Source organism: Triturus cristatus, chromosome 9 (assembly GCF_964204655.1).
Source record: "Triturus cristatus chromosome 9, aTriCri1.1, whole genome shotgun sequence".
Taxonomy (NCBI): Eukaryota; Metazoa; Chordata; class Amphibia; order Caudata; family Salamandridae; genus Triturus; species Triturus cristatus.
In genome coordinates, this window is record NC_140592.1 from 264227584 (window position 1) to 264243793 (window position 16210).

The window sequence follows — 16210 nt, forward strand, 5'->3', positions numbered from 1 at the left end:
GTGAAAACTGGTGTGACCCACCAAATCTCAAGCTGCTGAGAGATCAAGTTGAATACGGCTGACTTGCTCGCCTTTATTCAGGTTAGTGAGGAGCTTGTCTGTTATACTGGCTAGAGTTGTTTCAGTTCTATTCTTTAATCAGAACCCAGATTGTTGATCGCAAAAGTAATGGTTTTCTCAAGGGGGCCTTTTAATTCTCATTACTACCGGAATTCTGAAAGGGCACAGTAGATTTGAAATAGGAAGGTAGCATAACAACAGTTGAGGATATGCGTTCAGTTTCTTCAAAAGTGGATTAAATGATTGCATGTTTCGGAAAGTAATGAGCTAAACATGTTGAAACCGAAGAGTTGATTAGGTTAGTTATGTAGACTGTTAGCAATGGAAGGCATTGCTGCACAACTGATACAGTACACGGGTCCATCGGGAAATTGGAAACTTTGATGTTGTTGAGCCAATTTCAAGACATCCCCCATGTATACTAATTTCAAAGAGGTTAGCTAATAAACTGGTGTTGAGGGGCAATTGGGCAGTGTAAGCAGAACTCTGGACCGATCACAAAGGGTTTTCAGATGTTTCCTTTTTTTTAACTGAAAAATGGCAGATTGTCCTCACAGTGTTTCGGTGGGGTTATTTTCAATCTTGGATGGGTTGGGTAGTTCTTTGAAAACAATTCCTTTGTATGATCCAATATCTCAGTGACAGATTTATCTCTATTACTTATCTTAAGTGAACTCTTCCATGCATTTGCATTATGTTCTGTACGATTTTAACAGTGTTTTGAGTCACTTAGCTCCAATTTCTGATAAACTCTTTTACTTAGGCTAGTACTGTTTAACCGCTTATTGTCATCCATAAAGAATAATTTTCTTTGTTCAAAAAGTTTGATAGGTTCTATCTAACATGTCCAGTGTGGTTATGTTTTGATGGATTTTTTTAGTCCTGCTTCAGGTTCTGAAGTAATAAGGTTTGTGATGTGAGATCCAATGTTTCTTGGAGAAAACATCGACAAGCTGAACCCAGAGGCGTAATGAAATTGGATGGGGCCTCCCTGTAAAGTATATGGAGGTCAGGAACTCTCATGCCAGGGGCCCACCCGTCTGTGCACGTGCCGGAGGGTGCCCCCTGAACTCGTGGGCCCCCAGCATCTGGAGCTGCGGGATAATGTTACGCCACTTACTGACCCACAATATTTTAGTATGCTTGCAATTTTAACTTTTGAGATACAAGTTGTGAGTGACATTTCATTTTGGAAGATGCCGTTCTTGGAATAAAACATTGAAGACCTCTACCAATGCACTATAGCATAGTTTCTTTCTGAGCTGATCATAGACGAAGATGAAGTTTTACTATTTAACAATATCATCAAAGAAAGTATGCAAAATATTGTTTAGAATTTGGAACATTTTCATTACAAACAGATGTTTTCATTAATCTTTCTGCAGCAAGGCTAAAAGTAGTCTAGGGAGGCGTCCAATTAATTCCAGGCCCAGCTGCCCATCTTAGAAAGTATAAAGCCAAGGAGTGTATAGATGCCAGATGTCCCTCTTTCTGCCATCAGAATCACAAGGAACACTCTGAGGTCTGCATTACTATAGTCAAGTTATTTATGCCTCCCCATTTTAATTAGGGAACGTGGAACCGTATACAGGATTCCCAATGATCAATTCATAAGCGAACTTTAGTCTCACCAGCTAACAGTCCTAAGACCTGGTTTGGCCAATCAGTTTGTGAGAGATCACAGCCCAAAGTGATGAGTGATGAGTTTCATGTGAAAACATCAGTGTTCATAATCCTCAAATTTTTAGAATTATATATATATTTTTTCAAAGACTGGGGATGATTGTCCCTTCCAATTTCTTTTTATATGCAAAGTCTGCCCTCAGAACCTCCCATTTTCGCTCATTACCATCCTTCATTCCTGTTTTATTTTCTGCTTTAATGCCTTTTTTCATTTTTGCTGTACTTCCACTTTCCCTCCCAGGGCAGATCGGCGACAGAAATACTAGTTCATATTTCAGTGTCCCCTTGTATCTTTTGTGAGACAATCACAAATATATATATTCAAAGCGAAGTATCACTCTGTCATTATCATCAAGTGAAAAGATTATCCATGTTCAATTCTGTACTACAGAAAACTGCCATTTATTTAGATCAGAATTTGCGACAAATCACATGTAAGAGCTCCTAAATCCAATCTACCTTCCAGCTGTATCAACTGCTGTCCTTCGAGGCCTCTAGTACCAGTCCACTACACTAAGAGGCAGAAGTAGTCACAGAGGTGCCCCTCAGAATAAACCAAAATAAGTTAATCAATACAAATACATCCCACTAAATTCAAGATTCAGATGCAACTACGTATTCTGTTTTAAGATAAGTCTATCGCAGCTTTACTCTTTTATGGTTGGTGAAGCTTTAAGACTATTCTGCAGGCATCAGATTGTTCTTTAAAGGTTAGGAACTGTCCTCAAAAAAGGACCAAGCAGTGATCCGCGTTTGGTCTATTTGAAGCAAGACATGTCAGCCTTTGCTATATTAACACCAGCATTCCACAGACATCTGGAAATTCTAGCATCTTCTGGGTTTCCAAATACCCTTATTTTTGTACTGCCTTGCAATCTTGTTGTCTCTAATTCACAGCAGAATGAGCACCCTGCATGCCTTAGACATCATGAAAAACAACCTCCTCTTTGATCATATTTGGAGGAGCCATTTCAAATGCTGTCACTGGGGTGTGCGTGATTGTTGGGGAAAGGGTCTAGCCACTACGTAGCTGTCCCTCCATGTTCTAACCATGGTATCATGTGCAACTGGAGATGATGCTTCTGTATTTCTAGGCAGTATCTTCTAGAAGAAGATTTGGAATTTCCAGGAGCACCTCTGAAAATGAGGCATGTACAAGTCCTCAATTTCGCCAGCCTCCCCTTCCCTTTACTTGAGGGACTTTGCTTGTACGCTGGTTGAGATCTGCACTTTCATATCCCTTTTGAAACTGAAACTCCCCACTGTTGAAGGTAGCAACCATTTGGACTGGCAGGGCATTCCATAGGCAAGTATGCCACTGAGGCGATGCTATACCATCCTTCAACGTTGAATGCCGGATTCCACAATCAGTGTAGAATAAACAATTGCTGACTGGGTCCATCCAAAAGTTAATGGATGCCTTGGGAGTCTTACTACCAGGGGCCCATCCAATACATAAGTGAGAAAGACTCATAAGATCCTTCGCACAGTTCAAACATTTAAGAAAACCATATTCTCCAATCATAGAGCATGCAAAACAGAGAAAAACGGTTTCTGCAGAGCAGTAATTTTGAAAAATAGCTGACAGTTTCAAATGTAGACCTGTTTCAGAAAGGAGGATCTTTTACAGTGCACCAATATTGGAGTTAAAAAGTGAATCTAAATCCCAAGCCTTTGCATTTGGCCACAGCAGAGAATGCTGGCACAGGAAATAATGACAAAATGGTGCTCTTTATTTTACAAGTCTGCCACTCAACATACACAATGAGCTTGGGCTGAGATCAGCTAATCGAAGTATGCTTTATATCTCAAGCAGCCTGCCGTTTAATCTCATCATCAAGATCTTCCACCACACCATCTACTACTCTGTCAAAAGGACACAATTGACACCTCAGAGGTAAATCATGGAGTCAAATGTAGGAAATTTTCCTTTCCTAAGCATTCCTAAAGAACAAGTTACTTACCTTCGGTAACGATGTATCTGTAAGAAACATTAGTTAGTTAGATTCCTCACCTTAGAATATCCCCAGGCGTCAGACTGGATCCGGAAGATTTTTCGTCAGCAATACCCCTTGCGCGTCGCTAGGCGTCGTCTGCGGTTCCGCGTCCGTCGTCGGCGTCGTGCGCCGGAATGACGTCATCGGAGTACTTAGACGCCGCCCTCGCGCGCTGACGTCAGTTCTTGTACATAGCCTTCCGCGCCAGGAACGCAGAGCCATGCAAAGACCGACACTGGTGCCAAAAAAAAAATCTAGGGGCCTGAAAAGGATAACCTTAACCCTAGATGTCAGTTCGCAGAACGGGGAGGATGGGTGGGTCGGTGAGGAATCTAACTAAGGAATATGCTACTTACCAGTATGCATCTGTTCTTGGCATGTAGAGCTGCAGAGTTGTACACTTAGCATAGATCGCCATCTGGTGTTGGGCCCGGATGTTTGCAGTTTGTTTTTCTTCTTGGACAGTCTTTGGAAGTCACGAGTTTGGTGACTCCTCCTTCGGTCCGTACTGCGCATGGGCTTCGGCTCCATCCTCAGATTGTTTTTCGCCAACAGGGAAATGATGGAGCGTAGTAATAACAGTGAGAAACCCATGTGTTGTATCTAAATAAGATGTACTGGAACGGATACAGGTAGCCGGGGAGGCGGGTGGGCGTGTACAACTCTGCAGCTCTACATGCCAAGAACAGATGCATACTGGTAAGTAGCATATTCCGTTCGAGGCATATGAGCTGCAGATTGTACACTTAGCATAGATTATATAGCAGTACCCAACCTTAGCGGCGACCACCGGTATCCGTTGCAGCTGTTTGAAAAAGTGTCTTTAGTACAGCCTGGCCCACCCTAGCTTGCTGCTTGGAATGCACATCTACACAGTAGTGTTTTGTGAAGGTGTGCGGTGTAGACCATGTGGCTGCTTTGCAGATGTCATCTAAGGGTATATTCCCTAGAAAAGCCATAGAAGCCCCTAACTTTCTTGTAGAGTGGGCTTTAGGAGGAACAGATAATGTTCTCTTTGCCTTTTGATAGCAAATTTGTATGCATTTTACAATCCACCTAGCTATCCCTGATTTAGAAATGGGGTTGCCTTTATGTGGTGGAGAGAAGGAAACGAACAATTGTTTAGTCTTCCTGAAGGGTTGCGTTCTTTGTATGTAGTATAGCAACGCCCTTTTCACATCAAGTGTGTGTAAGGCCCTTTCTGCAACAGATTGGGGTTGCGAAAAGAAGACAGGTAATTCCACTGATTGATTGAGGTGGAAGGGGGAAATGACTTTGTGCAGAAACTTCGGATTTGTGCGAAGTATGACCTTGCTGTGATGCATTTGTATGTAGGGTTCCTGTATGGTGAACGCTTGTATTTCACCAACCCTTCTAAGGGAAGTGATAGCTACAAGGAAAGCTGTTTTCCAGGTGAGAAACTGTAGCTCACATTTGTGCATTGGTTCGAAGGGCGGACCCATTAGTCGTGTAAGAACTAAATTTAGATTCCATACAAGGGAAGGTGGTGCCCTGGGAGGAATTACGCGTTTAAGGCCTTCCATGAAGGCTTTAATAGCGGGCACTCTGAAGAGTGATAAATGCTGTCTGTTTTGTAGATAAGCAGCGATCGCTGCTAGGTGTAGGCGTATGGATGAATATGCCAGGTTACACCTGTGAAGATGGAGCAGATAGCATATGATGTGCTGTATGGATGCATCTAGAGGGTTGATTGTATTGTTACGGCAGTAAATTACAAATCTTTTCCACTTTGCGGCATAGCATGCTCTAGTGGTAGGACGTCTGGCTTCCATGATGATGTTCATGCAATCAGGGGGAAGGTTAAGGTATCCGAATTCTAGGATTTCATGAGCCAGATCGCCAGGTTGAGCTGAGCTGGGTCCGGGTGCCTGATTTCTCCATGGTTCTGGGTTAGGAGGCATGGGGATAGATGCAGTTTTTGATGTGGTACCACTGACAGTTGCAGTAGCGTGGTGTACCACGGCTGCCTGGCCCACGTCGGAGCTACCAGAATGAGTGTGAGGGAGTGCTGTTGTAGCTTCCTGACCACTAATGGAATTAGTGGGAGAGGTGGAAAGGCGTATGCAAATCTGCCTGACCAGTTCATCCATATCGCATTGCCCTTGGACAATGGGTGTGGGTATCTGGCGGCGAAGCTTGGGCATTTTTTGTTTTCGTGGGTGGCGAAGAGGTCTATCTGAGGATGCCCCCACTGTTGGAAGAATGGGTGAAGAACTTGTGGATGCAGTTCCCATTCGTGTAGTTGTTGCGTTTGTCTGCTGAGCAGATCTGCCATGGTGTTTTGTACGCCTGGAACGTGCTGTGCCAGGAGAAAGATGTTTTGAGGAATTGCCCATCTCCATATGCTCTGGGCTAAGCGGGAGAGCTGGGGAGAGTGTGTCCCCCCCTGTTTTTGGATATAATACATTGCAGTCATATTGTCTGTGCGAATGAGGACTGCTTTGCCCGAAATCTGTTTTTGGAAAGATTTTAGGGCTAGAAAGATCGCCAAGAGCTCCAGATGGTTGATGTGGAGCGATTTTTGCTGTGGCGTCCATAGACCTTGCATGGTGAGGTGTAGGAGGTGCGCTCCCCAGCCGGAGAGCGATGCGTCCGCTGTTAGAATCACCTGAGGAACCGGGTCCAGGAACGGCCGCCCTTTGGAAAGGTTTGTGGTGTTCCACCACTGCAGAGAGTGATGTGTGCGGCCGTCCACCAACACCAGATCCGTCAGCTGACCCTGGGCCTGGTTCCACTGTTGTGCTAGGCACTCTTGAAGTGGACGCATGTGGAGTCTTGCATGGGGCACTATGAAGATGCAAGACGCCATCATTCCTATAAGCTTCATAAACACTCTTGCTGGAAGAGAGTGTTGAGGAAGGAATGTTTTGCGTAAGGCTTGAATGCTTGTGATTCTGGCTGAGTTTGGATAGGCAATACCTTTGGAGGTGTCTATAGTGGCCCCGAGATATTGCTTTGTGTGAGATGGTATGAGGTGGGACTTTTGGTAGTTCACCGTGAAGCCTAGCTGGTGGAGCAGTTGGATGGTGCTGTTTGTATGTTGCACACATTGGTCGTAGGACGCGGCTTTTATCAGCCAGTCGTCTAGGTAAGGGAAGACGTGAATATGTTGACGTCTGAGGTGTGCTGCTACTACTGCTAGGCATTTGGTAAACACCCGTGGTGCGGTGGTGACCCCGAAGGGGAGAACCGTGAATTGGTAATGTTGCCCGTCCACCACAAACCTGAGGTATTTCCTGTGAGAGGGGTGTATTGGAATGTGAAAGTATGCGTCTTTCAGATCCAAGGTTGTGAGGAAGTCTCCCTGGCAGAGGAGTGGGAGGACTTGCTGTAGGGTGACCATGTGAAAATGGTCTGAATGTATGTAGGCATTTAGAGGCCGGAGGTCGAGAATGGGTCTGAGGGTCCCGTCTTTCTTTGGTATTAAGAAATATAGGGAGTAGACCCCTAGATTTTGTTGATTGACGGGGACCTGCTCTATAGCGTGTTTTTGGAGGAGTGAGAGTACCTCTTGTTTGAGCAGTGTGGAATGTTCTTGAGACATTGGACGGTGCCTTGGTGGGATATTGGGTGGGGTAGATGTTAGTTCGAGACAGTACCCTGACCGAATGATTTGGGTCACCCACTTGTCCGATGTTATGGACTCCCATGTGTGGATAAAGTCTTGTAGTCTGCCCCCGACCGGAGTGGGATGGTCTGGGGGGAGCGGAGGGGAGTCATTGTGCGGGTGGGGTGGCAGAACGGGTGTTGTTGGTTTTGCCCCTGCCCTTATTGTTGTTGCCTCTGTAACCGCCCCTTTGATTGCCCTTTGAAAAGGTATTTTGAGGAGGGGACTTGTAGGAGGTAGAGGCGTTATCGGTGGAGGAGCCTCTGCCTGTGCCACGAAAGGACGAGCGTCGAAAGGAACGTTTAGAGGCTTGTGTTTGGAGTGCCCCCATAGACTTTGCTGTGTCTGCGTCCTTTTTCATCTTTTCCAACGCTTCGTCTACCTTTGGCCCAAAGAGAGTTTGCTGGTCAAAGGGGTGATTGAGTATGGACGCCTGGACTTCAGGCTTGAACCCTGAGATCCTGAGCCAGGCATGGCGACGAAGCAGGACACTTGTATTTATGGCTCTAGAAGCAGTGTCGGCTGCATCGAGGGCACACTTAATGGAGGTGTTTGTAATTAGTTTACCCTCCTGTATTAGGTCATGAGCCTTGCGCTTGTGTTTTTCTGGAAGGTGCTGCATAAGAGCCTCTAGTTCGTCATAGTGTGCTCTGTCATATCGCGCAAGCAGTGCTTGTGTGTTTGCAATGCGCCAGATGTTTGCAGCTTGGGAGGCGGTGCGTTTACCAGACGCGTCCAGAAGTTTAGATTCCTTGTCTGGCGGTGGGGCTTCTCCTGAGGATTGGGAGTTAGCCCGCTTTCTAGCTGTGGAGACAACTAGGGAATCTAGGGGAGCAGGGCCCTTAATGTATGCAGGGTCTGTGGGTGCCGCTTTGTACTTTTTCTCTATTCTAGGGTTCAGTACCTGGCCCTGACAGGGTCTTTGAACACCTCTGCGGCATGCTTGGTGACACCCTTAAGCATGGGCAAAATAGATGTGGATTTGTCCTGTATGTCAAATGTATCCAGTAGGAAGTCTTCTTCCACTGGTTCACTGTGCATGTCCACCCCATGGTAGTGTGCTGCTCTCTGCACTAAATGATGAAACCCTAAGGAGTCCTCTGGAGGAGACGGCCTGGATGGGTATAGGTCGTCCTGAGGTATATCTGGTATATCAGGGTTATTGTAATCCTCCCATGGGTCTGGGGTCCCTGGTGGAGTGGGATCCATTGGGGCGTCCGCCGGGTAATTGTCCGGGTCCCCGTCATCCGGATCTGGGGATGGGGCCGGATCATAGTGAGGTGGAGGTGGCGGAGACCTGGGAGGGGGAGGGGGTGGAGGTGGTGGAGGAGGTAGGGGAGGCGGTAGTGGGGAGGGCACTCTGAGGGGTGAAGTAGCAGAGTCCTTCCTTTTGGGTGGTGGAGGAGGAGCCGGAGTATCAAGGCGTCTTTTCTTGATAATTAAAGTCAATAGTCCAGTCTTTGGATCTTTGGACAGAGTCTTTTGTAGAGGGTCTGGTGTAAACAGAGCCAGTGGCGTCGAATCGTCCGTCGGCACCGGTGATTTCGGAGCCGAGGGCTTCGATGGTTTGTGTGCGCCATGCTTTTTTGGGGCCTCCTGTTTTTTCGGCGTCGAAGGAGTTTTCGGCGTCGGAGCGTCGGTGCCGACAGATTTATGTTTGTGCTTGGTCGGCACCGAGAGTCCAGGCTTCGGCACCGGTGGCTTCGGAGTCGAGCTGGATATTACTTTCTTCGGTGCCGGATGCTGTTTTTCGGCACCGGGCGTCGGCTGGCTCGATCCCGAGCTGCCGTGAGACTTTGGATGCTTCGACACCGAGCCCGAAGGTGGGGTGATCGAAGCTTTGGTCTTGGTTTTGCCCAGGCCGGCAGGCGAGGGAGTAACCTGAGTCTCTTTGGTTTTGGGCGCGGGGGTGGGAGGGGGCACAGTACTCCCGGCCCGCTGCGCCGGTGTGATGTCCTCCACGTCGGAGTCGTCGGCTTCGGAAGCGCTGACGACGTCTTCTTCCTGCTCGGTGTGTGTTTGCCCCGAGGCTTCGGCGCAGTCTCCGAAGATGTCCGGTGGAGCTGCAGACGATGAGTGCGCCATGGTGCGTCGAGCTTTTCGATCCCGGATGGTTTTCTTCGATCGAAAAGACTTACAGGCGGGGCAGTCTCTGGCCTCGTGTTCTGGAGAGAGGCAAAGATTACACACCTGATGGAGGTCGGTGTGGGGAAATTTAGACCCACATTTTGGGCACTTTTTGAACGGAGTCCTTTCCATCGGCCGGGACCGGAGTCGAGGAGGGCCCAAAGGCCGGTGCCGATGTAAGGGATGGAGAAAGTGCCGCTTCGAGAGATGAAGATGATGATGAAGAAACTCGAAGATACAAGGATTTTCCGTCGAGGCTGGAACCGTAGAAGTTCGAAGCCGGAGCACGAAGTATCACATCCGAGCCCGATGGCGGAAAAAAACAATCTGAGGATGGAGCCGAAGCCCATGCGCAGTACGGACCGAAGGAGGAGTCACCAAACTCGTGACTTCCAAAGACTGTCCAAGAAGAAAAACAAACTGCAAACATCCGGGCCCAACACCAGATGGCGATCTATGCTAAGTGTACAATCTGCAGCTCATATGCCTCGAACCTAATGTTTCTTACAGATACATCGTTACCGAAGGTAAGTAACTTGTTCATCTGAAAGAAACACGTTAGTTAGATTCCTCACCTTAGAATAGATACCCAAGCAATACCATCCCCGGTGGTGGGTCTGCGAACCAAGATCACACCAGAAAGTCCTGGAGGACAGAACGGCCAAAGAAGCCATCCCTCCGGACTTGGCTGTCAAGGCAATAATGCCTGGCAAACGTGCGTAGCGAAGCCCACGTCGCCGCCTGACAGATGTCCTGCAAAGGGACTCCCCGTCCCAAAGCAGTAGTAGCCGCTGTGGCCCGAGTAGAATGGGCGCGCAGCCCAACAGGAGGGTCCTTTTTTGCCAAAGAGTAACAAATTTTGATGCACAAAACGACCCACCGAGAGATGGTCCGTTTGTGCACAGCTTTCCCCTTCTTAGCACCCACGTATCCAACGAAAAGTTGGTCGTCCACCCGGAACTGCTTTGTGCGGTCCAAATAAAAGGAGAGCGCACGTTTTGGATCCAGACGGTGGAGCCTCTCTTCCTCTTTGGAAGGATGCGGAGGCGGAAAGAAGGTGGGCAAGGTGACAGACTGCCCAAGATGAAATGGAGTCACTACTTTCGGAAGAAAGGAAGGACGAGACCGAAGGACAACCTTGTCCGGATGAACAGACAGAAAAGGAGGCTTTGAAGATAAAGCCTGGAGCTCACTCACCCGTCTAGCCGAGGTGATGGCTACCAGAAAAGCAGTCTTAAGAGTCAGAAGACGAAGAGGACAATTGTGAAGAGGCTCGAAGGGAGCGCACATCAGGAATGTCAAGACCAGATTCAAGTCCCACTGAGGCATTACAAAAGGGACAGGAGGGAACGTGTGAGTAATGCCTTTTAGAAAGCGTGTAACCACAGGGGACTTGAAAAGAGAAGGCTGATCAGGAAGCCGCAAGAAGGCAGAGATGGCAGCAAGATAACCTTTCAGGGTGCCCAGGGCAGAGCCCTGCCGGGCCAGAGAAAGAAGAAAGAGGAGAACCTCAGAAAGAGGGGCGGAAAGGGGATCCACAGCCTTTGCTGTGCACCATGCCACAAATTTGTTCCACCGGCAGGCGTATACCGTCTTTGTGGAGGGACGCCTGGCTGCCAGAATGATATCACAGACTTCAGGATGCAAGTCAAATGGCATCAACTGCCGCCGCTCAATCTCCACGCATGGAGGTGGAGGCTGGACAGGTTCGGGTGGAGGACCGTCCCCTGCTGCTACGACAGAAGATCCTCCTGAAGGGGCAGACGTATCGGGGGATAGGTCAACATACTGAGTAGCTCGGGATACCAGTATCTTCGTGCCCAATCCGGAGCCACCAAGATGACTTGGGCCCGGTCGTGCCTGATCTTCTTCAGCACTCTGGGCAGAAGTGGTATAGGCGGAAAGGCGTACAACAGACCGCAACTCCACTCGTGACGAAAAGCGTCGCCGAGCGAGTGCCGCCTTGGAAATTCCAACGCGCAGAACTGCTGACATTGCGCGTTCTCTTCGGTGGCGAATAGATCTAACCAAGGCTCTCCCCACTGCTGAAAGAGACCTTGCGCCACTTCGGAGTTCAGACGCCATTCGTGATCCATCATGCACCGGCGGCTGAGTTCGTCTGCTCTGGCGTTCAGAGAGCCCGCCAGATGTTGAACCACTAGGGTGACGTCCTGGTGTTCCAGCCACGTCCAGAGGCGCAGAGCCTCCTGACAAAGGGTCAGCGACCCCACCCCGCCCTGTTTGTTGCAATACCACATGGCGGTGGTGTTGTCCGTGAACACCTGCACGACACTGCCCCTGACAGAGGGAAGGAAGGCTTTCAGTGCAAGTCGGATCGCTCTCAACTCCAACAGGTTGATGTGGAGACGAGACTCCGCCGGAGACCAGAGGCCTCTGATCTCCGCCTCTCCCATATGGCCACCCCATCCCAGGAGGGACGCATCCGTCACTACGACATGCTCCGGTTGGGGAAGGGAGAGGCTTCTGCCCATGACCCAATCGCGGTCCGTGAGCCACCACTGCAACTGCTGTGCAGTGCCCTCCGAGATCAAGACATGGTCGGACAGGTTGCCGTGATGCTGGGCCCACTGAAACTTCAGGTCCCACTGCAGGGCCCGCATGCGCCGCCTGGCGTGATGCACTAGTAGGATGCAGGAGGCCATCAGCCCCAGAAGCCGCAACACTAGCCTGACCGAAACCCAGGATAGAGGCCGAAAGATGGGAATCAGGGCCTGTATATTCCGGACCCGCTGTTCCGGTGGATAGACCCGGAACTGCGCCGAATCGAGAACCGCTCCGATGAAGAGGAGCTTCTGAGAGGGACTCAGGTGTAACTTCGGCACGTTGATGGAAAACCCCAGCAAATGCAGGAGATCCGCCGTAGTCTGGAGGTGGGAGACGACTGCCTGGGGCGAGCCCGCCTTCAACAACCAGTCGTCGAGATAGGGGAAGACTGGAACCCCTGATCTGTGCAGATGAGCTGCGACCACCGCCATCACTTTCGTAAACACCCGAGGGGCACTGGTGAGGCCGAAGGGGAGCACGGTAAACTGAAAGTGCTCTTGGCCCACCGTGAACCGCAGGTAACGCCGGTGGGCCGGCAGGACGGGGATGTGGAAATATGCGTCCTGCAAGTCCAACGCTACCATCCAGTCTCCGGGGTCTAGGGCAGCTAGAACCTGAGCCAAAGTCAACATCTTGAACCTTTCCTTCCGGAGGAAGGCATTGACGTTCCGAAGGTCCAAGATAGGGCGTAGGCCCCCTTTGCCCTTCTTGGGAACCAGAAAGTAGTGGGAATAACAACCACGACCTACTTCTGGACTCGGAATGCGCTCGACGGCCCCCTTGGCCAAGAGGGCGGAAACTTCCTCGTGGAGAAGATTCAAATGATCCCCCGAGATACGGTGGTGCTGTGGTGGCATGGCTGGAGGGGTCGTCTCGAAGGGGAGGGAGTAGCCCCTTCGGACGATTTGCAGCACCCACCTGTCTGATGTGATGGACCGCCAGTGGAGCAGGTGATGGCGAACTCTGCCGCCCACTGGCGTGGAATGGGCCTGAAAGCTCGGACTAGGAAGGCTTTGAGGCGGATGCTGCCGGGGTGGATGTGGGCTGACCTCGTCGTCCTCCAGATCCGCCTCGGCGGAAACCACGTCCGCGACCGCACGCAGGTTGGTTCTGCGGCTGGTGGCTAGGCGCACGTGAGGAGGCACCCCTTCCTTGGCCACGAAAGGGGCGAAAAGCGGAAGATTGCGACCGCGGGGCCGAGAGGGCCAAGGACTTGGCCGTAGCCCGGGAGTCCTTAAAGCGGTTCAGCGCACTGTCCGCCTTCTCGCCAAACAGGCGAGTGCCATCAAACGGCATGTCCATGAGAGTGCTCTGGACATCGCCAGAAAATGACGTGGACCGCAGCCAGGCGTGACGTTGAAGCGCCACTGTGGTGGAAATGGCCCTACCCAGCGAGTCCGTGGTGTCAAGCCCACAACGTATAGCATGCCGCGCGGCATCCCTCCCATCGGCCAGAGCCTGGGTAAGTCGTGTCCGGACCTCCTCCGGACACAGGGGCAGCGCGTCCTCCACCGCATCCCACAGAGAGTGGGAATAACGGTCCAAGAGACAAGCGGTGTTCAAAGACCGCAGGCCCAAACTAAGGGAAGAGAACAGCTTCTTGCCAAACTGCTCTAGTCTCTTGGAATCCCGGTCCGGCGGAGCGGTCGGGAAAGAGGATTGGGAGGTGGAGGCCTGGATAACCAGGCTCTCAGGGGTAGGGTGTTGGGACAGAAAACTGGGGTCGCCCGGAGCAGGGCGGTGGTGCCTGGCGACGTTCCTGTCCACAGGAGGGACTGTGGAGGGCTTGGACCAGGTGCCCTGCAGAACGTCAATGAGGGCCTCATTGAATTGCAGCAGAGGCTCAGTGGAGCTTGCTGCAGACTGAAGCACCTCAGTAAGGACGTTAGTCCTCACAGCCACGGCAGGCAGCTCGAGCCCAAGGGCTGCGGCCGCCTTGCGCAGCACCACAGAGAAAGCAGCGCCCTCCTCCGAAGCCACAGTCGGAGGAGAGACAAATCCAGTGTCTGGAGAGGTATCCAGGCCACTGGCCTCCCCCAGTTCATCTGCCCAGTCCTGGGACAGTTGAGCCTGAGCGGCCATAGGATCCTCGGATCCCTCCCAGTTGTCCCCATCATCCGACTCCTGGTATAGAGGAGAAAGTAACGGAGCCGGGTGGTAGACATAATGTGTCTCTAGCGGCGCCGTTCTCTGCGTCCATCGACGCCGGACCGGCGCCGGGCCCGGAGTGGGACTGAACTGGGGCCTGACGTTGAGCGGAGTCGACGTCGGCGTCGGGGGTGGAACCGGAGTCGACGCCGGCGGAGGAGGCGTGACGAGGTCGACTGGCGTCGACGGGGACTCGTGAACGGGTCCCTCGGGCGCCTGCGGCGTCGAGGCCGGAGCCGTCAACGGCGCCGGAGCCACCGGCAGGCAAGGCAGCCCAGTCGGGTCCGCGGAGCCCGAAGGCGCACCAGCGGGCGCCGACGGCGGAGCCAGGTTCCTCATGGCCGAGAGGAAGGCACTGACTTCCGCCGGCGTCGCGTTAGTCCCAGGGACCGGAGGGTATGGGGACGGGCGCGGCGCCTGCGGCTCCGCCGGAGCCGCGGGGGTGGAACCACCCTGACCCTCGGCCGAGTCGCACGACCGGCGAGGGGAGTCCGAAGAGCGATGTCGCTTCTTGGACTTCTTGGAATGCTTCGACTTACCCGAAGACTTGGATCCCGACGACCGATGGTGACGTCGGCTGCGGCTCCGCGACCGATCCTTGGACCTCCTCCTGGACCGGGATCGAGAGGCGCGCGGAGCCGAGTGGCGAATCTCGAGAAGCTTACGGGACCGCTCCCGTCTAGCCTTCGAGGTCAGGGCCTTGCAGTCCGAACACGACTCCGTGTCGTGGTCGAGGCCCAAGCAGTAAAGACACCGGCGGTGATGGTCGGTAACCGACATCAATCGGCTACAGTCCGTACAGGCTTTAAACCCAGGCATCCTACCGGCACCGGTGTCGAGACACGATCAAAAAGGATCAAAAAAGTTAGTCAAAAATTGACTAAAGGGGTAGCTCTCCCGGATCTGCGCTTACTGGCGCGGAAAAAAGAAGAACTGACGTCAGCGCGCGAGGGCGGCGTCTAAGTACTCCGACGACGTCATTCCGGCGCACGACGCCGACAACGGACGCGGAGCCGCAGACGACGCCTAGCGACGCGCAAGGGGTATTGCTGACGAAAAATCTTCCGGATCCAGTCTGACGCCTGGGGATATTCTAAGGTGAGGAATCTAACTAACGTGTTTCTTTCAGATACCCATTCCTGACGAGCTCTGGCCCTATGCTCCAACCAATTTCTTTTCGCCATCAAGCAGAAACTTTCTGTCTTTATAACCATAAAGCAAACCTTTTTAAAATTACGACTTTACAAACAGTCACTGTATGCGTAAAGGGCAAGCGTAACACAACAGTTATGCACAATTATGATGCATATAAAGACATCATTTTTCTGTCAGCATTACTTGCTTAATTAGTCACTCAAGTAATTTTAAAGATATCACAATCAAAACATTTTAGGTAACTGCACATTTGGAGACAAACGGTCATTTCAGTCTCTTCCAGGTAGTCCCTGCTATGGAATGATTTGCGCCTCGCATATTGACTATACAGGTCTTATGTGGGAGCAAGTATTGTGATAAACAGGGAGATTAAGTGTGTTATGACTAATGCAACTTTAAAAGCCAAAATATATACCACAAAGCCACTTTTTCATGCATCTATAAGTGAGCTCTTCTCCACTGTTACCATGTATTCAGGAAGCCAAAAACTGGTGAGTTAAGAAAGACTGGCATACATTATTTTTTACTTCTCACTGCTGTAATGGAGAGGGCTTGGCTGTGTATAAAGCAGGGACTTTAGCATCCCTGTCAATACTTGTATTTAGTTGAAATGTGATGTTAGCAGGGTGCTACACACTATTGTCACAGGGGCTCAAAATTATTTTTCTATTTGCAGGCTGAGTAGAACTCCAGGAGACCATCGCCAGTGGCACCTCAGGCCTTCCTAGGCAAGTAAATGGTGTGGTCAGGATGAGGCAGATTTAGTGATGGAGGCAACATGTCCAGCTGCTTAGCACTACAGGCTGCTCCTCGTTAGTAAAATAGTAATACTATGCGGGATGAGCCA

General features: G+C 50.8%; 1 protein-coding gene across 1 annotated transcript in view; it reads right to left on the reverse strand.

The window, feature by feature from the left end:
- Positions 1 to 16210, reverse strand: part of IARS1 (isoleucyl-tRNA synthetase 1) — a 645156-nt gene that overhangs the window by 142937 nt on the left and 486009 nt on the right. The gene's annotated exons all lie outside the window — the stretch shown is intronic.